Source organism: Python bivittatus, unplaced genomic scaffold (genome assembly GCF_059951505.1).
Source record: "Python bivittatus isolate LINGU-HERP-01145 unplaced genomic scaffold, Pbiv_v1 ctg000850_np1212, whole genome shotgun sequence".
NCBI lineage: Eukaryota > Metazoa > Chordata > Lepidosauria > Squamata > Pythonidae > Python > Python bivittatus.
The window spans coordinates 46,677,708-46,702,398 of NW_028277112.1; the positions used below are offsets into that span (position 1 = coordinate 46,677,708).

At 38.2% G+C, this 24,691-nt stretch overlaps 1 protein-coding gene across 1 annotated transcript in view; it reads left to right on the forward strand.

Annotated features, from left to right (window-relative positions):
- Window positions 1–24,691, forward strand: part of TYRP1 (tyrosinase related protein 1) — a 279,196-nt gene that overhangs the window by 33,423 nt on the left and 221,082 nt on the right. The window contains exon 2 of the mRNA XM_088130526.1: window positions 19,315–19,371. The gene's annotated coding sequence lies outside the window, so the exon portion shown is untranslated. The remainder of the gene's footprint in view (window positions 1–19,314; window positions 19,372–24,691) is intronic.

The window sequence follows — 24,691 nt, forward strand, 5'->3', positions numbered from 1 at the left end:
ATGCATGGGGTTGAAGTGTGACTCTTCCTGTCTGTGTCTGAGGCAGCATGTCCTCACAGTATGTGAAGATATAAAAAGGAAGAAGAAAATAGACAATGTATTTGGGGTGAAAGACAATGTACCTTATATCAACAACTCAAAACAGGTTCTCTTAAGGCATAATATTATGGACGTCTAAGCACAGGCTTCCTGTCAAATCTGTCCATTTTGTATATATCAGTTAAACAATCTGTCAGGTTATCTGTCAGCCTAGAAGGCCTCATAGAAACAGAAATGAACTCATATCTTCTGTTCAATGCCATAATCACCCACAGTGCCAACCTCACAGTCTTGCAAAGGAATGACTATAGAGAAACTGAGTTGATTTATAGATTGGCTCATTTCCCTCCCCGCCCCTGTCATTTTCTCATACATTTCACCTGAGTTTTCATCTTTTGCATGAAGAGGAGTTGGTAAGAAAGCTGTCCTTGTGTGATGCTCAAGGTTAGCTGGGGTAGGGGGGAAACCTCCCCTAATATCTCAGCACTCTTTGAATCTGTCTGCAACTTCCTTCTGAACTACTGTTCTCTCATGGGGACGGCAGATACTATTGGAAAGCTGAATGGGAGGAGAAGTCATAAATGAGAGAAATTTCAACCTTTCACCTCAAAAAGAGAAAAAGATCCAAATGGATCTTGGGAATTTGCAATGTGGAATTTCAGTGCTTAAGGAGACATTTATGCTTTTGCAACCACAACATTATTAAATCAGAGGACACAATACTAATGCTGAGTAGGAACTTGCCTAGGGCACCAAAGCTAAAGGGGTGCTCACAGTGCCTGTCTTCTGAATCATTCTAGAATTGCAAAGCTTTGCATCAGCAGGAGGTGGCTCCATCAAAGTGGCCTAGGGGCACCATATAACTTCAGCTGGCACTGAATAACACAGTGCCAAACAAAAAACAAAAAACCCAACCCAAGATAGACAAAATCTACTAATTCAAATCTCTCAACAACTTGCATGGAAGAAATGCTAAAATCTTGCAAGAGTTTCTCCACAACAATAATAGTTCCAGAGACAAGATCCAAATGAAGTCAAAGGGCCAGATGAAGAAAGTTTGAAGAGTTTCAGGCAATAATGTTGTTATAAGATTGAAAAAGAGAAAGAGACTCTGGGTAATTCCATCTTAATTATGCTAAGTATCATTTGATCTGGAGAATTGATTTGACAGGCTTTCAAGATTAATGTCACGGCCTGTGAATCTGACCAACTCAGAAAACAAGAACCACTTGGATTTCACGAATGATCTTTATTGCTAGTAGATAATGTGACTGAATCTTGAACTCCTACCAAAACAATTCTCCCACTCGACTTATACCTAGCATAGTTAAGGCAGACTTGCCTTAATTAAAGTCTCTTTCTCAGAGACTCAGGGTGTGTCTGTTGCAATGGACCTTTTTCTTCCTCCAATGTTCTGGAGTCTGCAAAACATTCCATCACATATATTTATTTATTAACTGCATTTTATTGTTTCTGCTTTTTCTTCTTTTGGAAAAAAATAATATTTTCATAACATTGCAGTCTACCCAGTGCAGGGGAGTTGCATAATAATAAATGAAATAATACGTGAAATAAACAATAAACTAAAGAAAATTCCAGAAAAATCATTAAAAAATCATAATTTTGCTTACCTGTTTAATTGTTTTTAATTGTTAGCCACCTAAGGTCATGTATTTGAGATGGGCCATCATTTAAATATATTAAATTAAATAAGTAACAGGGATAAATCAAATCTCAGAATTTTTTGCCATGGAGTATCACCCCAAATATCCATATCTCATTCAATATCCAATATCTAATTTGGACTTTGCCAAAGGGCATAGTCAACTGTTTCATCCATTCCACAGCTACAGATAATCCTGCAAGCCTTCCATTTTTGAATGGATGAGGACAACGAGATCAAATGCTAACTTGTTCCAATCCTGTTGGCCAAATATATGGTCTTCCAGATGAGCACCCCACAAAACTAAGCCCTGCTTTCAACAAGTCCTCTCTACATTCATCCCTAATTACCCATTACCCATTTATTGGGTAATTTGACTTCAAAGAACAGCAGCCAAATCCATTACAATGACTTTACATAAGGTTCACCTCCAGTCCATTAGAGGTATTCCTGGAGAGGTTCTACTCTGCTGGAAGGCTTCATTTACAAGTACTTCTGTATAAATGATGAAGAACAAGATGTGTTTTTGTCCTCTTACCTGGGTTCTTCTTTGACTTTGTTCCCTGGGTCAGGTTCTGCCTAAAAATAACAAGGGGAGGAATTCTCCTTGCTCTGAGCAAGGAAGTCCAAGGCTGCCCCCTTGAGAGATTAGAGCTTCCTACTCTTTCTCAAGGCATTTCATTACAGTACTTATGTATTGTTTATTTAATTTATACTCCACTGTTCTGTTTATTCCAATGCTCAAGGAAGTTTACAGCAACAAATAATACAAAATAGAAAATATAATGTAATTAATTCAATTGAAATCATAGTCAACATTAAATTCAATCATTAAAATAATTAACAGTTTAAAACTTGTCTACAGATGTGTGTCTTTAGCGCCTTCCTAGATATGGAAAATAGAACCCCAATGCAATTCCTTGGTGAGCATATTCCATAGTTTGGGAGTTTCCCACAGAGAGGAAACTTTCTGAGTATCTAAGAGTCAAGCTTCTGACCTTTTGGAAGGGCCTCTCTTGCTATCAAGCTCTTGATAACCATCTGACCCAAAAGGTAGATTCCCACAAGTTTCTTTAGCAAGATTTATTGAAGGAGTAAGAGATAAGATTACAGAAATCTCAACAACTGGGTTGTTTCATTTTAGAACTTAATTTATCTTTCAGTTTGTTATGGCATAGAGCTCATGTTTTATTTAATAGCTTGTGAATTGGTAAGCAGGCTGCTTTTTTTGCAGAAAATGGGAATTTCCAACCCATTACTTGAATATTTATCAGGCTCTGAGCAGACCATCATACCTGTTGATTTGGGTAACTGGGGATGATCATAGCTGAAAAGTCAGTCCCACAGATAATCAGGTTGTAACCCATCTAAGATGTTAAAGATTAACACCAGCACCTTAACTTTTGCTTGGTAGTTAATTGGTAGCTAATGAAGATGCATACTAAGACATCAGATAAACTCTGTATTTTGCACTGTTTTGTAGACTGGTAGCTGCACTATGCATTAATTGCAATTTCTGGACATTTTCCAAGGGCACCCCATGTAAAGAGCATTGCAGCTGTCAAAACATATCATGACTAAGATGTGGATAACTACTAATAGATCCAACTGGCTCAGGAATGGTTACTAGTCATAATTGTGCAAACATATTCCTTGCCACAGCTGCCATCTGCAAACCCACTGGCAGTTGGCAGCCAGTCACATTGTGGAGAAGTGCAATATGATCCAGAACAGGTTTTGCCTCTTTTCTAGAGTCCAGCTTTCCCCTTACCAACAGCATCTCCATCTTCTCTGTATTTATTTAGATTCTTGTTGGAGTTTAAGCAGCATTCAAGAGTACAGACTGTTTCCCTGATATCAGGAGCTAGGATGTCATCAGTATATTGATGGCATCCTACTATAAATCTCCAAATGACCCCCCCCCACACACATACACACAGTGGTTTCTTAACATCACAAGAGTCCAGATAAAACCCTGTGGAACACCATAGCTCAATGACACAAGTGTTGAACTGGATGTGGCCAGTATTGCCTTCTGGCCACATCCCAACTTGATGCACTACATCTACTGCCAAACAGTGCCCTCAGGCCCTGATCTTGCCAGGCAGCCAAGAAAGATACCATAACTGGTAAGAGGTCCAGGTGAACTATCAGAGTCACACATACCCCACATTTGGGCATAATTCATCTACTAAAGCAACCAGAGCATATCCAAGATGAAACTCTGATTGGAATTGGTCCAGCAAATCACATTCATCCTGATGCATCAGGAGGTGTGAGGTGTGAGTCAACATCATGACTCTTTCACAGTCACCTCGCCTAAGAACAGAGCATCTGAGTTTGCCTTACAATGGCAAACTCAGCTGCTATGGGTCAAGGGAGAGCTTTTTCCAATAATAGCTTTTTAAGCATGCAGGAGGACATCTTGCCCTCAGGGAGGCATTGATCACCTCCATCATTCATGGGGCCAGTCCCAACTTGGCCTACTCACTCATCCAGGAAGAACAACGCTCAAGTGGTGGCCCTTATAACTCTTGTAGCAAAGTGTATCTCACGATCTTTCACATGACAGAGCTCCAGACCATGACATCACCAAACAAGCCAAGAAATAAGAGGCTAAGAATAAATGTAAGCCTGCTGTGGAAATTTACCAATACTGCCTCGGCAATATAGTTTTGGGAACTTTTTCATGCATATTCCTATTGGCAAGTTAATATTCTTTTAGTTATATGGAATTCACATATTATGCCTACTGCTTTTTTTGTTCAAGAGAAAATCTTGGACTTTCTGCCTTTGGATTTGCTATTCAGTGTAAGGGAGGTGTAGTCAGTAAGAGAGCTACTTTTGTTCCCAAGGAAGTTTAATCATGCTCAAGTTATATTCTTATTTGTATTCTATAAAATATTTCAAGGATATGTGTCAGCAATGCCACTTTCTTCAAAAAAATGTATATCCAATTAGCATTATAAACTCCGATTTAAGCAAAAGTCGTTGTCAATAATATGGATAATATATTAGGAAATGAGACTGTTAATCTTTCTGTCAGTCCTCAGAATTAATTAATGCCAAGACCCATCTGAAGATACAACAAAGTGCGGCTGTGTAATGAGTTGAGATCCAAGTTTCATTTCAATCCAGAGAGTGAGGAGATAGGAAGGCATGTACATTGTGTTTAAAAAAAAAAATTGAAAAAGGCCAAAGTAAAGTGAGTTACACACTGACATTCCAAACCAATAAATAGCCTTTAGGTATTATTGAAAAGCTTGTATATTAAACCAACATTGCTTAAGTCATACACTTCTGCACTGCACTCATTGATTCATGGCTTCCACCCTGATGATGTTCAGGAAGCTATTAAAGATCTGCTTCTTCTCCCAGGCTTTGGGACAGTTGATGGTTAAGCCCCTCTTGGATGCTGGCATGTTTCATGTTTGTTTGTTTGCTTGTTTATATGTTTGTTTTTGGGCTACTCATGATTTCTTTTTTTGTATTTTTAAATGTTGGGTTTTTTTAAATTGTAGGACACCCAGAGAATTAGGAATTGAGCAACTTCTAAATAATATATATCAATCAATCAATAGAATTTATCCACCTGTGTGGGGTTTGACATCAGTCCTAGAAACTGCAAGAAGAATTATATAGCTCCCTCTTTGGACTGACATTCACACTTAGAATGGTCCACGGGAATTCACCACAGTCGCATTGCAACGTTGCACTGCAACTTCTGCTTTTTGGGGGCTTGCTTGCAACATCATGATGCTGATAAATAAGAGGTGGGCTTGTGTCCTGACATTGCTGATGTGAGTTTGATTCCCCCTCCTACCATCCCGTAACTGCCATTGCACACTTACCATTTTGCTGCATCTTTGGTGTTTATCATTCAAGGTGCTCTCTTTGACTTGGACCTTAAATTTAGCATGTTGTGTTTTGTTTCTGGTTCCTTATAACAGATGTGTGAAGATGGGCTTTGTTATTATGTACTTTTTAATTTGTATCTCTTTGTCTTGTTTCTTGTCCTCAGTTTTGCTCTTGTACAATTTCCTAAGAAAACCAACTTCCTAACCCTAAAATGGGTGTGTGAGTATGTGTATGTTATAGCCTTTGTACTGGCATGATGCTCTCTAGAGCAGTGTTTCTCAAACTTGGCAACTTTAAAACGTGTAGACTTTAGCTCCCAGAATTCCCCAGCCAGCCATGGGGAAGTTGAAGTCTACATGTCTTAAAGTTTGAGAAACACTGCTCTAGATGAAGTGAGACCACCACTCTCAGAATTCTTAGCACAGTGTACATCTGTAATCCTTAGGTAACTGGAGGAAATTTGAGGAAGGCCACTCTAGTGGAAATCAATGAAATTCATTCAAGATGGGGTACCCAGGTTTTATGTATCCCTTTATCTACTACATCCCTCTTTGATATGTACCACTCAGTTCTGGAGAGTCCCCTGGTTCTCATAAGCAGTTTTGGCCTGGAGGCTGCAATGAAAATTGAATCTTTCACCATAGACCCTCATAGCATGACAGTATATTTTATTACCTCTGAAAACAACAGTATAACTTAAGGTACAGACTGTGTGGTACATGGTAGATAGTAGAGCTATGTCCTCGCATATCTTCCTAAGACACCCAGTATTGGCTGCCTGGGATGACCCCCTTTTATCTTGCCTAACAATAGGATCTGTCTATTAGTATTTTCTCCACGTGAAAAGTAAAGCTAAGTAACATTTTGACAAAACAAAAATATTTTGACTCTTTATATTTTTATTAGTTTTTTTTTAATTTTTATTTTTTATTGGAATGGCCATCTGTTCAAGTTTCTTTTCTTCTTGTTCTTTATTAACAATAAATTGGTTCCCTTAAGAAAGCTTTATCAACATTTTTAAAGACGGCTGTAGCTATGCAGAACAGTGAACAATACTGAGCTGCCAAATGCTAGTTTTATTCTTATTTTGCAGATGCTAATTGGGTATATTTATATCTGAAAAGCTTTTATCCTTCAAAGGAACTGAAATAATTCAAGAATGGTCTGCTTTTGATTTCATATCAAACAGCGTTTATGGTTTTAGCGCAAGATTGATATTTCCTGATAGGCTGATAATAGGCTAATTTGAATCTGATTGAATATTATTAGGCTGAGGGTGCAGTGCTGTACTCTTTTAATTGGAAACAAGTCCCACTGAAGTCAGCTTTATTTTTTAAGATTTTTTTTAACCTGCCTTTATTATTTTTATAAATAACTCAAGGCAGTGAACATATCTAATACTCCTCCCTCCTCCTATTTTCCCCACAACAACAACCCTCTGAGGTGAGTTGGGCTGAGAATGACTGGCCCAAAATCACCCAGCCAGCTTTCATGCCTAAGCCAGGACTAAAACTCACAGCCTCCAGCTTTCTAGCCTAGTGCCTTAACCACTAGACCAAACTGGCTTCATTTAGAGGACTGTCCTGACAGATTTATATAAACTTGATAGAACTCCCATCCAACTCCACTCTTCAAATTGTTGTAAGATAAAATCAGATGAAATATATTTCCCTAAGAAAATATCTTTATCTGCTAAAATTATCATAATCTCTGAAAAGATGTGTATTAATTTATTTTTTAAAAAAGAAATGACTCTAAGGTGGAAAAATAAATCCATGTTTAAAGGAAAAAAAACAGCAGTCCATCAAAAAGATTTGGAAAACTTTTTGAAGCTGTTAGCAAGAATTTCAAACTGAATGTCTCAACAAGGGAAATGTAATATGTTCTTAGTGGATAGATATTCAGCAGGGATATTTACCTCAGTCCTACCACAAAGCAATATGGCAAATTTCTAAGGATTCCAAAGAAGGGTCACTAAGATTCCAGCATCCCGCAGACATTAACCATATTTTAAAAATCTGAATATACAAACCCATCATTTTATCAAGGCAATATCACTGCACGTCAGCTCTATCTCACAGTGGGGAACATTCTTTTATCATAATGGACAGGCTTATAGGGTAAAATAATATCAAAAGGTGAGTATGAATAATTTCATCAAGAGAAGTTTCTGAGGAAAATGGCTCCCATTATTTCTCATTTGAGTCAGGTTCCATACAGAAAATTATGGTTGAAGGCTGCACACATGCAGCTTTCCCTGAAAAACATATAAACTCTCCCCTTTGCCACATTGAGAAGTTAAAACAAAGCCAGAAACATTTCCAGAGGGATGTTAAAAATTTTTATTGACTATTCATGGCAGAAGTATGGCATATGCTTATAATGCCATCACTTCTTTTTATCTTCTAGCCATGACAAACACATAGTGTATTAAATTGCACTTTCAGATCAGGAAAGGACTGCCTTGAATGACTCATTCTCTAATATTATTACATGGTCTGCAGCACACCACAAAGGAAATGTATCCTCTTTTGGAGAGAGACTGAGGGAAAGAGGGAGGGAGCCTGAGATTTTATTGGGAACATACCACTGTCTGTTCTTCCTTGGATGTTGGGCTTCATGATCATCACATTATGTTTCTCCTACATTCTAAGGCGGTGTTGTCCAAACTTGGCCACTTTAAGATGAGTGGACTTCAACTCCCAGAATTCCCCATGCTGGCTGGGGAATTCTGGGAGTTGAACTCCACTCATCTTAAAGTGGCCAAGTTTGGACAACACTGTTCTAAGGAATTCCACTATAAAATTTCCCTTCAAAAAATAATATTTTCAAAAACCCAGGAAGATGTTATTCTTGCTGTTGTTGTACTAAAGCTTTTTCCAAATGTGGCTTTTCCTAACTTTTTCTATACCCACATTGGTTTTCCTTGTCCAGTTGCTGCTTCATTAGTATGATGAATATGTCATGTTTTTGTTGTGGTTTGGAGTTTCTTGTTAAATTTGACCTTGCATATTTACCTTTCTTTTTGAAAGCTGAGCCAGTTCACTGCTAGATAGTCCATGATTGGTAAGTAGAACGTGGATATAATTTCCAACATCTTGAGGGAGAACTGGGAAATCTCTGCTAGAAATCCTGGTAAGAAACTACTTGTAAGAGAGAGCAGGTGGACTACTGATTTGAATCAGCATTATATAGCTTCCTAGCTTCACCATTTTTAAACCACAGGCAATCGTTGGGCAATCATCATCATCATCATCATCATCATCATCATCATCATCATCATCATCATCATCATCCTTCTGAGACTGCCAAAATGGAAGTATAGGCTATTTCTTGTCAGTTTGAGAGTCAGCCAGAACCATTTCAGGGAAGGCAAGCATGGATGTACACTGCCTTTAGTGATGACAGTTTAGGAGCATTTTCATCCCTTGCACAGTATCTCTGCAGGAAAGGGACTAGGGAAATCTCCAAACTCATTTTTATTTCTAGCCCTTCTGCTTTGCCATGTGCATAAGCCACCTTTCCAAGGGAGTGTATCATTATGACAGCCAACCATTTCTTCTCTGGCTTTCTTTCTCTGTTCTGCTTATTAACGAGATCACCATTCTTCTGCAATTTTGGGAAGATATCAGGAATACTGATTTCTTTTGGCTGGCAGAGGTCCCCAAAGAAAAGAGACTCCAACATGGTGTAAACAACATCGTTTATACCCAACACAAGTGCAAGGTTTAACTAGTAGAATTGTATTTGAACATGAAAAGCCCTTTCAGAATACAGCAGATAAACTGCAGGCACAGAAACTTTTTCCTCCATGAGAAACCTGGATTTATTGTTGAACACCTTGGGTGTTAAGTCAAGGGGCACAACCCAGAGCCCAGGGCAGCATGTGGACCCCCTCAAGGTCTATTCTAGAACCTCTACAAAAATTGCTCCCAAATTAAAAATTTGAAGTGCAACAAAAATGGGGCGGGGGGGGGTTAAATACAGTTTTAATTCAGTTTGCATTTAAAGTAAAATTCCACAACATCTACTCTTCCTTTTTTTGGCATTTTTCAAATCACAAGCAAAGCCATCCAGGCCTTTTTTTTTCTCTGCATCTATTGCTGGACATACCTCTTCCATTAATCAGACAGCCCAGCTGCAAACCAGTGGTGGGACATTGTAAACAAACCCCTAAACACCGTCATCTCCGTCATCTCAGAAAAGCAGTTGTCTCTCCCCCACCCCCTTTCTCCCTCCTGTATCACCACTTCAGGTGAAACATACTTTTTCGCTACAGGGACTGACTTGCACCCTGCCATTTACATCCCAGCTTGTATTTCACATGCACTCAGTCAGCGGTAATGAGTTCCTGAATGCATTTGCAATCTGCAGTTCCTGCTGTCAAAACAGACAAAAAGCAGATTGGACCTGCAGTACATTGGGAATGGCTGAGCGGGATATGAGAGTCCATAAACAAAGGTGCAGCTGTGTTTACCATGAGAGGGAAAGCATCCTCAGTGAGAGCTGATCTTCACTACAAGGTTGTCCCAACATAAATACAGCCCACAAACTATTTCTCAAAGAGCAGCAATATAACCTACCCCTAACTCTGGGAATGCAAGCTCTGCTTGTCTTTTGTGCTATTGTCAGCCTTCCCAGGTAGACCAGACAGGAAATATGACCAGATGAGCTAATTCTACTTTACTGTAAGGTACATTAACAGAATCTTGCAAGTCTGAAAGTACAAATCTCCTGTAGCCTCTTTTACAGCCTGATGAGGTATGGAAGTTCCTTTCTGAGTTTCTTTCTCTGTCCATTATGCAGCTGCGGGCTACCCCCATCCACTCTTATCTGACTGTTCCTAGGCACCATCTCTTCCTCCTCTCTCCCAAGGTCATTCCCATGTAGCACCACATCTATGCATCAGTAGCGTTTTCCAACTTGTGCCAGCATAAGCAGAGCTGTCTGAGTTGTCTGCTATGCTTCATTTTATTGTTGACAAATGCCAACACTTTAATTGGCTACTGGGTGCTGTGGCAGGAATACCCACTTTCTAATTATTGAGCACTGCCCACTCCTGCCTTTTTGTCCTGGACCTCCCTCTGAAGGGACTGGGACAAGTGAACTCTGATTTTTATTTTTATTTTGCTTTGCTTCACCCATATACCAGTGAATCACTGGATACTTTTCTTTTTAGGCAAGTTCACCAGTGGAAGAATGAAAGGCTGGTTCCCTCGACCCATTTTTTTCCTCTTTGTAACTTCACTGATGAAACCCATACCCTGTGGAAAAGCATCCCTTCAGAGATAAGGACAGCATCTTCTCTCCTAAAGTTCCAGAAAGCTCTTAAAACCTCACTTTAGTCACAGGCCTGGGGTTAATGTATTGTTGTATTTTGGGGGCTCCTGTTTGGTTTTATTTGATTTGTGTCCATTTTAGGACACTTCCTATGAGCGCCATGGCAAACTGACATCTTACTGGCTTGCTGGCTAGTAAGACAGTTTTGTGAGGGAAATCGTGACTGGATGTTGGATCCAGCCCAGCGTAATCTCTCTGGATCAATGGAGAAATCATTGAGCTCATCCACGTGATTCCAGACAGCTGCTACTCATGAGTAGACCATGGAAACTGCCATTTTATAGTCAGCTTATGAGTGGAGTGGCTGGGAGTCAGAATGACATCAAGCTCACACTTGCAATTTTTTATGTGTGGTATACTGGAGAGATTAAGACCCTTCGGACTGGCAAGGTTTTACTGTATTCATTGGGTGAGTCTCCACCTCCTTACAAGACAATGGTGTACATTTGATCTTAAATGTTTTGAAAATATATGATTTTTGGGGAGACTACGCAGCAAAAGACTGTTTAGTATATGGATTTTGGAAAGTTAATAATGCATTAAGGGGCCAGAGAAATTTGGAATTATAGTTTTGAATTTATTAGAAGATATCTTCTCATGGGAAAATGGCGATTGCTTTTGTTTCTTTATGATAAGGAGACCTTGAAGGTTGGACCTTACAGAAAGCCAGAGGACAAAGAAAATGGAGCAGAAATCCTTAGTGCAAACTTTAAAATACCTCTCAGCCAAGTTGCTGGATAGAATGGATCAACTGTTTGAGAAACTGGACAAAATATAATGAAGTTGTAAAACAAGAACTAGTTGTAATGGATGTTTATGAAATTAATTTGAAGGAGGACTTAAATGTAATGCAAATGGATCCAATGGATGATTTATCCCCTAGAGGAGGTGAACAGATATCAAACCATGAAATTGATTTGGATTTTTTTTTTCCTTCTGGATATACAAAAGAGCTCTGCTAAGGTTTGGAAATACTTTTTTAGAAATGACAAACAAAAGGATAAACTTTATCTAATGGACCTCCAAAAGAAATCCGTTAAAGTTCTGAAGGATTTTTGTTTGGCTACACAAATGATCAGCAGATTACCTCTGGGACTTTTTTTTCAAGGGGTTAATGAATAATTTTAAAAATTCAGAGAAAATTTATAACATTGGCTTGTGTGATCAGGGCTAAAAGAGGGAAATAGTTCTTTCTGGCTGCCCTTACTGGACTTTTGCTGACAAAGAATGATTGATGAAGCATTAGGATTTTGTTTTGTTTTGGGGTTGTTGGTTTTTTTTGTTACTTAAGAGATGAGTTATGGGCAGAAGAGAGATTATGTTTTATTTAGAGATGGTGATAAGCTATTAAAACTGTTTTTACCTGCTGGTATGAAGGGGGAAGTTACTTTTTCTTTTTCTCTCACCCCTGCCCCTTTTTTTTCTTTTCTACACTCTCCCCTTTCTTTTTTGTATTTTTTTGTTTGTATTTTTTTGTTTGTATTGACTTTTATTCTTTTCATTTAAAGTTCTTCATAAAATTTTTTGATTTGTGTCATTTTTTATTGTTTTGGTCTGGGCTGCTTGTGTGCTTTTAGGCTTTATCTGTTTTTATGGATTTTTTATTGTTGTCATTTGGTACACCACCCAGTTTCCATTGGAATTGAGAGGCTATGGTAAATTTAAATAAATAAAAAATAAACATTGAAAAAAAGTTTTTTTTTTTTTCATTTTGCTTTCAACCAGGTGACATTAACAAGAGTTCTGTCAGTTTCCCCTTCTAACCCAAGTGATAGGAAAAGTAGTAAAATAGTGGTGTTTCCCTTTCATCAATCATCACTGGTTACATGTATCAGACTGGAAGGTGTCAAGTATGAAGGGAAGTCAATAGAAAAGGTTTGTTCATAGAAACCAGTATTCTCAAGGACCTGGCGAAGAAAGGAGAATGACTGGCACTTGCTTTCCCAGAATGAATGAAAGGGATCAGGAGAATCTGCCAGCCAAAGATTATGACATGCAAGCAAAGGAAGAGGATGAAGTCCATAAAGGATGTCATAAGCTGGCTTCATTTCCAGCTTGGTTTATGCATGGGAGTCAAGCAATTTAAGGAAAATCTCTGAGATGGGACCTTTAGTAAGGGAACTGATGTTTATAAAGGAGTTGCATGTTTTAGGTTTTGGCCAAATTGCAGGATCTGAGGGCACTTGTGAAAGACTCAGTAGAAAGAAAGACTACAGAAGGAAACTGTACAAGGTAGGCTACTTTGGAAAATTAATAAGATTTTTTTTTCTAGAAATTTAAGCAGACCAATCAAATGCACTGAATTAAGAAATCACTGGTTTGAAGTGTTCTCCATCCATCTTGAGGTGGCAGAAAATGAAACCAGCATGAGATTTACAATCTCCATTACCAATCCCTGTTCTGCCTCTGCTGCCTGTGTTTAAAGTGGCTAAAGCCTCCTTCCAAATACTTGTACTTCCTTCCAAGTTCTCAGTGACAAATGTTATAGACCTTGAGGCTTGATGATGTAGGAATAGGGGAGGAAAATACCACTTTAGCATGGGTGCAGCTAAGGACAACTTAAGCCTGTCTGACTCATGTACTGGGCACCCAATGAAGGTTGCCTTGGGAAGACACGGCAGAAAAAAGATGTTGCCAAGCATGTTAGTACCTAGTTAGTTTCCAAGCAAGAGAAGGCCCTAAGCCATCATTTGTCCTCCCTATTATTTCAGCAGCTCCCATGCAACTCATAAAATAGAGAACTATGCAAAAGTCAAATTGTCTTAAAACGTGCGTTTGGAACAATTAGAGACTGGAGGAGCAGATTCCCACAAAACTTGATGCAAAAGACAAATGTATATGGAATTACATCAGATTGTTTTGTTTTAAGAGAATTCCTAGTTTCCAAAAGGAAATTCAGGATGAGCTCCTACTATCTGCACATCTCCCATGGAGAAAACAGAGCTTTCCCCCAGTATTACTTGCATATAATGGGAGCCTAGCAATACTGAGCATGACTTAAAACCTTCCTATCCCCACGCTGGGGTGCAGATCGGGATCAACCCCTCTCCCCCAATACCAGGTGTGTGTTAGAATAACACTTCCTGTTGAAATGAAGAGGATTTATCCCAATACAAACAGCAATAGAGACATATGAGTGTGTGTGTTCAGAGGATGGGAAGCATTTATGAATGAATAGCTCAGAGTGATGTGCGTATGCCTCCATGTGTACTTATAAGTACATGTGCACGTTTGCTTATTTTTAACACAAGCCATATATTTCAGATCTGACTAATTTTGGCATGCAGCTCCAAGGAAATATATTGGAGGGGAGGAGAAATTTCCCCACCCAAGCTTTAGGCTACCCACGTGAACTCACAATCTTGCATAAGCTGTGTGTATGAGGAATCCTGAACTTTCTAGACTGGCTAAAATGGGGTATATTACAATGCAATATTTCCTACCAGTGTTCATAATAATAATAAAAAAATCTTCCCTTTCTCTGATCCTTGGAGATCACTGCAATCCATTGTGCTTCTATAGTGCAGAGAGAGTACAAAGCTGAATGCTTCAATACAATTAAGTGAGTCCTTCTTTCTTCCTCTCTTATGCCTCAAGCAACTACTAAAACTCGTTGTTTCCTTTGCTAGTCCTTGCAAACAGAAGCAGGCGGTAGTATATCATTATGTTTGCCGAATCCCTATAGTGCTGTTGTGTTTCAAGTCATTTCTAATACCAATTGCTACCTGGTTGGCTCTTATCAAAAAAGGCACGCAAAAGACCTTGAGAGAGATTGGCCTCTCTTATTTCATGTCTTCTGGAAACTCAACCTCCTAGGAAAATGTAAATAGCTACAAGTTCAGCTAGGCTATGGGGACTGACATGCATATGTCTTAATGAGACACCTGCAGAGTGCATAGAACCTCTTGCAGCATTTAAATCCCTAAAAAGGCAACATAAAACATTTGACTGCCATTCTGAAAACAATGATTTGGCCTTCAGCCTGGCAGGTTTTGCAGAGAGGAGGGGCTGAAAACAAACATTAGCATACCTGGCAGCTTGTTTCTTTGCAGGGGGTGGGCAAGAAGGGGCACCCAGAGACCTTGATCTGCCATGGTGACTTCAAGAGCTCAGGGTGATTTGTTGCCCATTAGTCTCTAGGTGATGTTTGAAAGGCCTATATGGAAGAGCTCTTCTTAAGCATCCCAGGTTGTGGGACAGAAAGTGATATGTAGTGACTGAAACTGCAGGATCATCTAGAAAAAAAGCTTGAATTACTAAGAAGTTGAAACAGGTTGGGTTCTGACTTTCCCACTTTCCCTCCTTGGGAAACTTCTAGTTAATGGATGAAGCCAGTGTTGCTTGGGGAAGCTGGATTTGCTTAATGATCACATAATTTGCTTAACAACCACTGTAAAAATGGTTGTAAAATCGGGTCTGGTCACATGGTGATTTGTTTAATGACCACCCCACTTAACAACCAATTTTCTGCACCCTATTGTGGTTGTTAAGCAAGGACTACCTGTACTCAAATACAGAGTGGAGGTGTTAGTCTTGCGAGGTAGTCCAGACAAGAAGCCCAGCCAAGAATACTAGCTCTACATGTATTGTAAGGTTACATTAACAGAATCTTGCAAGTCTGACAGTACCCCTCTTGTCCCTCACTTTTATCATCCCAAAAATAGTGAGGGTCCCTTCTGCAATGCTTTTGACACCCCTCCTGTTTAGACTCAAATTTTGTTTATCAGATTGATGTCTAGGCTGTGGCTCTTCCTCCTGTCTCCCAAGATCATTCCCATATACCATTATAGGAGGAATGATAAGTGTTTCTCAACCTTGGCAACTTTAAGATTTGTGGACTTCAACTCCCAGAATTTCCCAACTCCCAGTATCTCTGGCCATTAGATAAGCTATTTCATCTGTTGTTCTAGGTACTTTATAAAGTGAGTAGAACAATGATAGCCCCCAAGCAAGATACTGCAATCTTTGGTTGTGGTGCTATTCTACAGTCTACAGTTAACTGTATTCATCAATAACAGAAATTATTTTTGTTTCTACTTTTGGTTATTTTTAGACATGGCTGGTTGCAGAATTTTGATTATCACATTTCAACACCCTTGTTAAATACCTTTTAAAATAAATTTATTGCCATTGGATATAGAATATATTTTAGACTTTCTTTGACATGTTTTGAATGTTACCATTAAAGTATGAAAGATATGAGATGTGACCAGATGTGAAGGTATTCACATTTAACATTCATCTCACCTGAATGTTACCTGAAAAGATTGAAAGAATGAATACAATCCTATGACATGAGTGGTGCATCCATACTAGCTCATTTTTCTAGAATTCTCTTCTTTGATGGTTACTCTCTCATATTCTAGTGTTGCTGTATTTTTTTTTGTTTGTTTGTTTTGCCTGATACCTTCTTTTTTTTCTTTTTTTCTTTTTCTTTTTCCAGAGCAAATAGAGTTTGTTTGGTGTGGGATAAGATATAAAAATCAGAGAAAACCATATGAAGACTGGTTTATTTAAACTAATATTTGCCCTTGACAATTTTGCAGCATATTCTATTGCTTCTTGTTTATTAGGGCTGGAGGCACTGAAAATGATATCTCTGAATTGCCTCCTTGAATTGCCCCTTTAAATTATGGCAATACTCAATTTTCTTCTTAATGGGAGAGAGGATTTGCTTATTAAGCCCTCTTGTCCTTACATTTTCTTTTTAAAAACAAATTTCATTGCTTGGAAGAGAAACTGATATTAGTATTCAATTCAAAGAGGCTATTAGAGGGGCAGTCAATAGACTATTTATCATTAATAGCCTATTGATTTGGATGTGTCTGAATTAACCTTTGCTAAATGGAACTAACTTGTGAGTAGACATTATAAAAGGATTTTGGTCACGGGGAAGGTCACTCTTGGATATTAAAGTGGTATATTAAGTGATGCGTGGGACATCCCTTTCGAGTTCAGATAATTTCTGGAAACAGTGCTAGGAGAGTATGCAGACCAATCCTATGAAGGTCTGTTGGAAAATAGCTAGTAAATCTATTTTTCAAGCCTGATCCCATTGATATGTAAACATTTGGGATAATTACAGTTTGAGATTATGCCTTTTTGGGGAAGAGTTACGATGCAATGAGGTTAATTATTTTGAAAAATATCATTTATAGTGTAATCCTAAACCATTTACTTTAAAGAAAGTCTCATTAACTTCTGTGGGGCTTACTCCTGGGTAATTTGATTGGCTGAAATCTACCACCACTACCCCGAATCAGGTATATAAAAGAAATCCTCCATGGATTTATTTGAAATTAAAATAAAAATAGCATCATCTACCAGAAGAGAGTCTGTCTCAGCATAGATGAGTACTAATGCATTTCTCTCATTTTCCCATTAAACATTCATGCAAAACAATGAATATTTTTGAAGTTACATCCGAACAAGTGTATGTATTTTGAAAATTTCTGTACAATAACAGTATGTATTATATATATTTATGACTGTTAGGGGAAATTGTAAACCTAAGTGCATGGCTTCAGAAGAATTATATATAAAAACAAGTGCAGAGTTTGCAGCATCATACAACATGATGAATATTTGACTGAATGAATAAAATGATATATCAACACAGACACAGAGCAGACTTTAGACACACCTGAATGTTCCCACTGGTCATACATTTAAGGGAGAAAGTTTCCAATCATCCAATGGCCAGAATACTGGGGGAGGGGAGTGTGGTGTTGACAAATTTTCATCTTGTGTTAGTAGTGAACAAAAGCCTGCAACTAAACTCTGGATATTTCACTCTCCTGCTATAAATAAAGCAATAGGACTCAATATTTATACATTTTATTTAAGTATGTATGTGGCACAAAACTTGAGTCTGGAGTATATACAGATAGGCTTTTAGATATCAGCAAAAGTCTCCAGCTTTCTTACATTTGTGCAGTGTGATCAATCCTCAACTTCTTTGCACAAAGCAAAGTTTCTGGATGTCCCATTGCTCCCTCATACACCAAGAGGTTGCAGCCTTTGATGCCATTTCATCAGACTAATTCTCTCTCTTCATTATGGCAAGAGATAGGCCACGTTCTCTTTCATTACCTAATTTTATGGCCAGGAAGCCTAGGAGGACCCAGAGCCTGAGTGGGGGAGCTGCAACTGTGTTTCATTCTCCCGATTTGGAAGAAGCCAGAACAGTACATGGGTGGGCAACCAAGGAGCACTCCTGGAAGACATCTTCAGGGCCTGCCTGTTCACTGGCAGCTTTCAGACCATATGTTCAAGGTACACCTTCCTCCTCCAGGCTGAGATCAGAACTTAACACTGCTAAGGAATAAACAGCCATCGCAGTTCCGAATTTAATATTTTTTCCTTGGTTCTAGAGCAGTGTTTTTCAAACTTGGCAACTTTAAGATGCATGCTGGCCGGGGAATTCTAGGAGTTGAAGTCCACACATCTTAAAGTTGCCAAGTTTGAAAAACACTGCTCCAGAGGTTTATATAACACAGTCTGGGCATCAGTTTTCAGTAGTAATTCCATCCTCTCCTGCTGAAACCCAGATGCTTTAATTTCTGCATGAAACTAGGCACAGCACATCAGTTTGTAGGTGTTTCAGAATGGCACTGAACAGTAACTTTTAGATACTTATTTATTAAACATATTTCTGTCCCACCACAATCAAAATGACTTTTTGGTGGCTTACACAGGAAAAAAAATCATTTAAAGCAAACCCGGAACAAAGAATAGAAACACAGCAGCAGCACAAGAACAGGAAAGGAAAAGAGAGAAAAGATGGCCAGCTCAAATCAAACCAGGGGAAGACTCTCCAAAACAGGGGTTTTCAAGAGCTGCCAGGCAACCAACAAAAAGGGAGCTAGTTTGATCACTGCATGGAGGTTGTTCCACAGCATCGGTGCTGCCACAAGAAAGCAAAGATGCAGTGAAGCCAAATCTGTCTTTAAAGACGCTATTATAAAAGTAATAATATATACTAATACCCTGAAGTCTCAAGTAAAAACAAATCAAACAGGGTAAAACGGATCTGCTTATAAAAATATAAGAATAATTTCCTCCCCTAATTTTATAAAGCAGAAAGGAACTATTCCCAGAATTCAGAATTAATCAGGAATAGCAGAGGGATAAAATTATAGATGGAGGCTGCGAGATGGATTAGAGCTAGTTTTGCTAATGGTTAACAAGTTGGATTAGGAGTGAGGAAATCTACCTTAGGCAAGGATGCCATCTGGGTGAATTTGTGCCAGTTGTTCCCTCTTGGTCCCAGGAAGAAAGCAATGGCAAACCACTTCTGAAAATGTTGCCAAGAAAACTGAATGGGTGTCTAGTTGCCAGGAATCAAGTCTGATTTGCAGAAGATAGACAGATACCGATACAATGAATTAAAATATGCCACTATCTTTTGGCAGGAAACTGTTGGATTTTGGTGATGTGGCTATAGGAAGCACCTGCAAAAGAAGCTTTTGGTGAGTACATATGGCCAGTGGGCCATAAACTGCCTTCCTATTCTTTAAGAGCTCTAGGTTGTACCCAAAGGATTCTTGCATTTAATCTTCACAACAATGAGCCTATAGAGTAAGTTAGGCTGAAGGGAGAGGTGAATTTACCATGTGAGATACATGTAGAAAGAGATTTTGAATCCAGTTTTTCCCTAGTCCAAACCTAACACTGGACCATTATACCTCACCCCAGAGATATGGATGGCCCTGACCCTATTGGCCTTCAGAAAGGTGAGGAAGACCTGTCATTTCCCCCAGGATCTGGGACCAGGATGCTAAGGGAACTTTGGCATGGTTGTGGGTGATCTATGAATGTGAGATTTTGACTGGGGCCTCAACATTGACATATTTCTTTCTTTAAATTGATTTTTATTATTGTATTATGTTTTTATCCTCATTCACTGTCCAGAGTTCCTCTGGTAGATGGGTGGCCATATCAATTTGCATAATAATTACATGAAAATAAAATATACACATGCGGGTCAGGCTATGGTTCCTCCTTTTCATCATTCATATTACTCTAAGATTCAAAGCAGTCTGTGATTCAAAGCCATTTCAAGGAATAAAATTAAGACAGAAAAATTCTTGATAATAGAAGTATGGGAAGGAAGAAGACATGGGAATTTTCCCCCTCAATCTATTATAGTTCCTAATTTTGCTTTATCTTGAAATGAATAACTAAAGGGTGTAATGTACAACATTGCAAGCCCCTCACAATTGGGTAATAATATAAAATTGTTAAATGTTCTATTAAAGTAATTTAACTTATATATAAATTAATTGAGTCACATTTGAAAGAAGACTATAGAATCATTTTACATTGCCTCATTTATTAGCACCAAAGTCAGGTGCTGATATATTTCCAAAGCTGCATAATTCTTTGGCTGGCATAGTGTGGGCATATTCTCACTTTTTAAATTATATGGAGAGCTTTTATCTAATGCAGAACAGTTACAAAATAGAAGAAGAATCTACACTTTTCCAATAAGACCTATAATTTTACTTCTGACCACATAGATGCCTGGATCTAACTTTGGAAAGTATTATGATATTGTAATATTAAAGGTTTCTAGTTCAATTTTTTTCTAATCATTAATTTCCTTAAAAGGCAGTAACTCAGCTTCCCTGTACACCTCCAGTTTGCTATACATCAGGTACAATGTAAATTTTACTCATATCTTACTTTCTGAGCATGGAGTTTATAATGAATAACTCAAAATAGTGAAAAGGGAAATTAGATGTCTAACACTGGGGTGATTTAATGCAAAGGAAGAATAGATGTATGTATTTTCAAAATCATCCTGTGAAATTTCTTTTCATTATTCTAGAATGTTGTGCATAACAAAGAAAAAAGGAAGAAAGGGATTAGATCATACTAGATCATGGGTATGCAGCCTTTTAGGGAGAATTAGATGTGGACAAAGCAGGAGGTGACTGGATTCAGAAGAAAAAGTCACAATTTCTAATCTCCAGTAACATTTTACCCCCTTGCTTTTTATAATGTTAAAATCATTAAGCTTAATTTTCTTACTGAAAATCAGCAATTGCCAAGAGCTACATAAAAAGTTTAGGAAGCAAGGATCATGCACCCATGCACTGGTTTCAATGTTAAGATTCAACATTCAAGACCACTTACTAGGTCACCCACTATCTTCCATTTCTGGCCAAAGCACGACATTTTAGAGACAAGATTACTGAGAGACAAACCAGATGACTAAGAAAGGTTTGACCAGTTCATCAACCTCGTGAGAAGGACCAGGCTTTCTTCCTGTTCTGTCTCTTTAGATCAGTAATATGGGGTGGACAATTGTTAACCATGCAGCCAAGGTAGCATGGATTGATTGAGTCAGAATCGTTACACCTGCATAGAACATTGATTATGCTAAAAAGAAAAGGAATAGCAACTACGTCTGAGTTGATCCATAAAGCCACTTTTGGGCAAACAGAAATGTAAATCCAGACAATGGAAATAAATGCTGGCCAGAAGGAAGATGTTACAGTTTAGCTACTAGTAAACAGGCACTGAAGCCCTCAAAGTGGATACAGGAAAAATAATCAATGGATTCTGGAAGATATATAATAAGAGTGGCTATGGGATAGATGTACAAAAAGAGCAATCAACGAAAATCTGTAATTACATTGGGGAGCAGACAGTATTTGTAATCATGCTGGAGAAACAAGTGAGGAAGTAGAGCACAGATTAGGTGCTCCTATGCTTCTGAGAAGAAGGCTATGCATAATGTGGTGTCACTCTTTCATATTAATCTCATCTGAGATTACCATTTACAGGAGTGTTACTTTATGAGTCACTTCATTGTAGCAATTAAGATTGATTTCACTTAAGTCTACGCCTCTGAAATTGATATAAATCATCTGTGAATGATCCACCAAGAACAATTATCCAAAAAGAAAAACAAAGAACAAAAACCACAATTGACAATGTGTAGCCACAGTTCAGGGATCAAAAACAAAAGCAAAAATAAACACATGACTGGTTATGCCACCGCGATTAAGAATGGGACCACAATATGAAAGACAAGCAAAAAAAAAAAAAAAAATTGTCACACATTTCCACTACCTGGTAAAAAAGCTTAAATTTTGAAACCAAGTTGAATAGCTGAAATAAATATTTTGTCAGCTTTCTTACAGTTATTTGGAAACAGGCCAGATTCAGGAAATAAAATATTCAAGACCAAATGTTTCCATTGACTTAGACAGTATCAACTGTGTGTGTATCGTATAAAACACATACAAAGAATTACCGATTGGTCTTCTCTACACAGATGACCAAGTGTGATAAGAGGATGTGAGAGCTGCTAGATATTCATATGTTTCATGAAATCTTTTGATGGTGATCCCTTGCTAATGCTGCTGAGGCTGTGATATTTGTATTAAATTAATTAAGATATTAAGAGTAGGAAACCTAAATCCAATTAAACTGTACTGACAGCAGGCAAATACATTGGCTTAAATATGCCTAGCAATTCTGTGAGAAACTGAGATAAATATGAGACTTTACATTCCAGCTGTAGAAGATACTCCTGGAGTATCATTGCTAAGGGTAGCCTACAGCACAAATTCTGTATTGAGGAGATTATTCATGTAGTGAAGCATTCATGACATTATGTTTCATGTGCCAGAGTTGAAAGTTCAAATATTAAAATGTTTGTTTCCATTCTTTAAACAGTGTCAAAGCAAAGAGTCCTACTTCGCAATCTTGCAAAATCTGAAGGATGATCTAAAATAGGCTACATTAACCATATGATATTTGTTTGTCTGAATGAGGAAAAAGAACCCCACTTTTCTTTATAAAACAAAATGCCTAATCAAAAAAATCTCATAAAATGTAGTAAAGCAGAATAAAGCAGATTAAATTACTATAAACCATATTATGCATATATGTGTCCTACTGGCATTCTTAGAAAATAAAACAGGGGTCGGCTGCACCAGAACTTTATTTGGAAATATATCCAACCATCCAGAAAAGGGCTGGTGGTAAGAAATATCTTAGGCGAAATAGAGGTAACAGATGGAACATCCTGAGCAATTTGTGTTTGATAAGTTAGTATTTTGTGTCTGGCTGTTTCTACTGTGGCATCCATTTGGGAAATGCTAAGAATTCCCTGTATGGTCACCATTTTGCAAGTAGGCCTCAAGCATCGTCTCAGAATTCCACATCTGGACCGTAGCCCCCCAAAATTAGTGATTGTACTTTAGGGCTCCATAAGCATTGGCACTTTGATACAAGCTGGGAAATTAAAATTAGGGCTGAACTTTTTTTCATGCAAGGTTCTGGAAAAGGCCACAGTCTTGTCCTGAGGTATAAACTTAACTCTGAGTCTGAAAGTATAAGTTTATACAGATCTTGGAATTTTAGATTTAGCGGCTTCATTTGACTACAGTTTCACAGTAAAGCTTAATAAAAACACTTCATATGCATAAGTGAAATGAGCCCCTAGAAATGTTTATGCAGCTTCTATAATACCAGCCTTACCCACAGGATTAATAGAAAAGTGAATTTGGTCCATACATGATTTTATTTATTCATTTTTATTCTTACCCTTATTCCAAGCTTTTCACAAAATTAAAGCAATGAAGAAATTATAAATGAAAAAAAGTCACATGTGGATGTTAAACCAATCAACCTTTCCATCAGTCATGTGGTTCTCCTCCAAAGTAAAAGTAGAATTTGGAGCTAACAGTAGGTAGTTAAGATCACAGTGATGTTCAAAGCTATTCAATTTTTTAATAGATATTTTCAAATATCTTTGGAACAGAAATTTTAATTGAAACAGTGGAGGGTTTCAAAACATTTCAGCTCCCAATGAGAAAATCCCTGTTCCCAGTGGAGGCCCACCTAGTGCCCACTTGGAAAGTAGCTGAATTTTGGAATATGGATACATCAGATGACCTTAGGGGTTAAACAGGAAAACTCTGTAGGAGGAGATATTCCTGAGATCTTGAGAATTTAAAGCTTGATCTGGGGTATCTGTAGTCCTTTAGATTTAAAATTAAATGATATCAATGACTTCAACTCCTACTTGGTGTCAGAACCCCAATGAAAGAATCTCTGACAAATCATTCTCCAGCTTTTGTCTGAATGTACTTAGCAAAGAGGAGCTTACTATCTCACTGGTTCCTCTGTTGGATTCCTCTTACTGCTATGAATATTAAAGTAGAATCTGCCTGCCTGAGACTTAAGACCATTGTTCGGCGACCTGTCCTGTGAGGGAAAAAAAGGTCTTGGACATTTTTTATCTAATCCCTTTAAGATCTGAGAGAGGGAAATGTGCCTGGGGAAGTGGCATTAAAGACCTCTTGCAGGACCCATTGCTCTAGCCTGTCTGTTTTTGAAATGTTTCTGAAATGTCAGCAGGTAGTAAGTCTTAGGTGCACCTCTAGCTTCACTGCTGTCCCATACTGCTAAGCTTTCCTCCCAAGTCATTCCTTGTGGTTAGAGGAAAGCCATTTTTGGTGGGAAACCCCAGTGAGGGAAAGGTCCAGGCCTTTGTCCATCCAGTCCTTCAATCTACTCTACTCCTGCTGCTTTATTGGAATTCAGCACAAGCTCAGATACATGGACTGAGTCGCTGCTATCAATGCTGCCCCTCAGCCAGGAATGAGCACTGCAAATCAATTTTTTTTCCCCCAATATAGCATTATATAAAACAATTTCACCTGGCCTCATATTGAACACTTTAAGAACACATTTACCAAGAAGCTTACAGAATGAGATTTGTTTACTGAATCTACAAATGAAGGTAGAGATATTGACTTCCAGGAAGTA